We start from the raw sequence: 4,707 nt of genomic DNA on the forward strand, positions 1-4,707 counted from the left end.
AAGGAAGAACTCGGTCTCGAGAGGCCAAGAAAATATCACTCTTATACTCCTCTGAAAGTTTCTATAGTGGATGTATACAGAGAGATTTGTAACACTGAAAGACTGCCACCCCCTAGACCCATTAAAAATAAAAAAGGGGGGAGCCGCAGCGATTACTGCGAGTACCATAAAATATATGGTCACTCCACAAACGACTGTTACGATCTTAAAAATGTGATAGAAAAGCTGGCTAGAGAAGGTCGGCTTGATAGATATCTCATAGAAAGGTCGAACGGTCATGGAAAGAGAAAGCGAGACGATATGGATAGAAGAGACCCACCACCGCAGACACCAGAGAGACATATCCATATGATCTCAGGAGGGTTCGCGGGAGGGGGACTTACCAAATCCTCTCGCAAAAGACATCTCAAAAGAGTCTACCAGGTCGGGGAAGAGTCATCCGACCTCCCTACCATTTCATTCACAAAAGAAGATGGGCAAGGAATAATCCCTGGACACGATGATCCAGTAGTAATAACTATGATCCTAGCAAACGCCCATCTCCACAGAACCCTAGTAGACCAAGGAAGCTCGGCGGACATTCTTTTTAAGCCCGCTTTTGACAAGCTAGGGTTAGATGAGAAAGAATTAAGAGCCTACCCCGACACCCTATACGGATTAGGGGACACGCCAATAAAACCACTAAGATTTTTGCCCCTTCACACCACTTTTGGAAAAGGGGAAAAATCAAAGACTCTGAGTATAAACTTCATAGTCATTGATGTGGGGTCAGCATATAATGCTTTAATCGGCAGAGCTACCCTTAATCGACTCGGAGCAGTGGTATCCACTCCCCACCTCTGCATGAAATTCCCGACCTCAGCGGGAATAGCAACGGTAAGGGGAGACCAAAAGTTGGCGAGGAAATGCTACAATGAAAGCCTAAATCTGAGAGGAAGGGGCAGAGAAGTTCACACGATAGAGCTCGGTGGCGCAAGGGCCAGAGAAGAGCTGCGACCACAACCGGGAGGAAAAATCGAGGAGATACAGGTCGGCAAAGAGGAAGGGAAAAATACTCATATAGGAGCCAACCTAGGAGAAACCCTAAAACAAGAATTGACTAAGCTCCTAAGAGATAATTCCGACCTCTTCGCCTGGAAGGCCTCTGACATGCCTGGGATAGACCCCGAGCTCATGTCCCACAAGCTCTCGGTTTATCCGGGATCCCGACCTGTACAACAAAGAAGACGCAAGCTCGGTCCAGAACGAGCCCTAATAGTAGAAGAGCAAGTACATGCGCTCCTGGAAGCTGGCTTCATCAGAGAAGTCAAGTACCCAACATGGCTAGCCAATGTAGTGCTAGTCAAAAAACAGAATAGCAAATGGAGAATGTGTGTCGACTATACCGACTTAAATAAGGCATGTCCCAAGGACCCTTATCCCCTACCAAGTATTGATACCCTAGTGGACTCCAGCTCGGGGTACCAATACTTATCATTTATGGACGCCTACTCGGGATATAATCAAATCCCGATGTATGAGCCAGACCAGGAGAAAACATCATTCATCACACCCAGAGCTAATTTCTGCTACGTGGTCATGCCATTCGGATTGAAGAATGCAGGAGCCACATATCAAAGGTTGATGAATAAAGTGTTTTTCCCTCACCTGGGGAACCTAATGGAAGTATACGTCGACGACATGCTGGTAAAAACCAAGAAGGAAGTCGACCTCTTGTCAGACCTCTCACAAGTCTTTGACACCATAAGGCTGCACGGGATGAGACTAAATCCTGCAAAGTGCGCCTTCGCGGTGGAGGCAGGAAAATTTCTAGGATTTATGCTAACACAAAGAGGGATCGAAGCCAATCCCGATAAGTGAGTGTAGAGCCATCCTAGAAATGAAAAGTCCGACTTGTGTGAGAGAAGTCCAACAGCTGAATGACCGACTTGCAGCCCTTTCCAGATTTTTGGCAGGATCGGCACTAAAATCCTTTCCACTGTTCTCCTTATTGAGAAAGGGATGTCAGTTTGAATGGACTTCTGAATGCGAGGAGGCGTTCCAGGAGTTCAAAAAGTCTTTAAGCCAACCTCCTATTCTAACCCGACCAGTATCTGGAAAAGACCTCGTCCTGTACTTATCCGTAGCAGACAAGGCTATCTCATCAGCCCTGATAAGAGAAGATGAGGTCGGACAACATCCAGTTTATTTCATCAGTAAAGTTCTACAAGGCCCTGAGCTAAGATACCACAAACTAGAGAAGTTTGCCTACTCTTTAGTAATAGCCTCACGGAGGCTACGACCTTACTTTCAGGCTCACGTAATAAGAGTCCGTACGAACCAACCCATGAAGCAAATCCTCCAAAAGACGGATGTTGCAGGGAGAATGGTTCAATGGGCAATAGAGCTCTCCGAGTTCGACCTAAGATATGAAACTCGGACGGCGATCAAAGCCCAATGCCTCGCCGACTTCGTTGCAGAATACGCAGGGGATCAGGAGAAAAAACCAACTACATGGGAACTCTATGTAGACGGATCCTCCAACAAAACAGGAAGCGGCGCAGGCATAATATTGGTAGATGAAAGAGGAACCCAGATAGAGGCTTCCCTAAAATTTGAATTTCCAGCTTCAAATAACCAGGCAGAATATGAAGCCTTGATTGCTGGATTAAAGCTAGCAGAAGAAGTCGGTGCTACAAAGGTGATGATATACAGCGACTCACAAGTGGTGACCTCCCAGATAAGTGGAGAGTATCAGGCAAAGGACCCAAATATGAAGAAGTACTTGGAGAAAACTCTGGAGCACCTCGGGCACTTCGCAGAAACCGAGGTCAAACACATAACTCGGGATCTAAACAGTAGAGCGGACGCCCTATCCAAGTTAGCAAGTACCAAACCAGGAGGGAACAACAGAAGCCTGATCCAAGAAACCCTCCAGGAACCCTCAGTAGTAAAAATAGAAGACAAACAAGAAGTACTTGAGGTAGTCGGTTTAAACCTCGGATGGATGAACCCCTTAGTCGAATACATGAAATTTGACATCCTCCCTAAAGAGGAGAAAGAAGCTAAAAAGATCCGAAGGGAAGCACAACACTACACCTTGGTGAGAAATATCCTCTACAGAAGGGGGATATCGACACCATTGTTAAAGTGTGTACCGACCTCAAGAATCGCCGAGGTATTGGAGGAAGTACATAGTGGGATCTGCGGAAACCATCTCGGAGCAAGGTCACTAGCCAGGAAAGTAATCCGAGCTGGATTCTACTGGCCGACCTTGCAGAAAGATGCCACAGAATTTGTGAAAAAGTGTCAACCATGTCAGATGCATGCAAATTTCCACGTGGCTCCACCAGAAGAGCTCATCAGTATCACTTCTCCATGGCCTTTTGCAAAATGGGGAATGGATTTATTAGGTCCTTTTCCCCAAGCGCCAGGACAAGTCAAATACCTGATCGTGGGAATAGATTACTTCACAAAGTGGATAGAAGCAAAACCATTGGCCACCATCACCGCTTAAAGAAGTCGGAGGTTCCTCTACAAAAATATCATCACAAGATATGAGATACCTTATTCCATTACTACAGATAATGAAACCCAATTCACCGATGCGACCTTCAGAAGCTTAGTAGCTAGTATGAAAATCAAACATCAGTTCACCTCGGTGGAGCACCCACAAGCCAATGGGCAAGCCGAGGCAGCCAACAAAGTCATACTGGCAGGGCTAAAGAAGAGATTGCAAGAAGCAAAAGGAGCTTGGGCTGAAGAGCTCCCTCAAGTGTTATGGGCTTACAGGACAATGCCCCAATCCACCACTGGAGAAACCCCCTTCCGACTAGTCTATGGCATGGAAGCAATGATACCAATAGAAATCAATGAGCAAAGCCCAAGGGTAATTCTCCATGACGAGATCGGAAACATACGGGGGCACAAAGAGGAGCTCGACTTGCTCCCCGAAGTCCGAGAAGATGCCCAGATAAGAGAAGCAGCATTGAAACAAAGGATGACTACAAGGTACAACAAAAAAGTCATTCGAAGAACATTTGCCCCGGATGACTTGGTCTTAATCAGAAACGACATTGGAGTCAACAAATCAGGAGAAGGAAAGCTCGCCGCAAATTGGAAGGGACCATACAAAGTCAATGAAGTTTTAGGAAAAGGTTATTATAAAGTAACCGACCTGAACGGCACTGAGTTCCCAAGGTCGTGGCATGCTTGTAATATGAAAAGGTACTACAGTTAAAAGCGAACTCTACTCCCTGATGTACTCTTTTCCCAACTTCATGATTTTTTCCCAAAATTAAAGGGTTTTTTCTGGAGAAGGGTTTTTAACGAGGCATCATAGTAGAGGTTAAGGGAAAATAGGCTATTAAAACCCTTAGTAGCAAAAAGGTACCTCCCCAATTAATAAAGATCTTTTTCACCTACAATATCTCTTATAAACTCCTTTCTATTTTCTAAGTCTTTCCACGAAACGCGCCGACTTAAGCTCGACAAAACGTGAAAATCCCATGAACCGACCTAGATGGTCGTCAGGATAAAACGACGAGGTACAAGTCGGTGTAAAGAGGTTATATGAGTTGATCGTAAAAAACTCGGGAACAACCCGACTCACAAGTCGAAATGAAAATTCGAGTGGAAAAGCTCGGAAATACTTCAACCTGTGAATCGGAGTGAAGAACCGAGTAGAAGAAAAACGCATCGCAAAAATAACCTAAGTCATAAGAACTC

Source organism: Arachis stenosperma, chromosome 1 (genome assembly GCF_014773155.1).
Source record: "Arachis stenosperma cultivar V10309 chromosome 1, arast.V10309.gnm1.PFL2, whole genome shotgun sequence".
NCBI classification, from domain to species: Eukaryota; Viridiplantae; Streptophyta; class Magnoliopsida; order Fabales; family Fabaceae; genus Arachis; species Arachis stenosperma.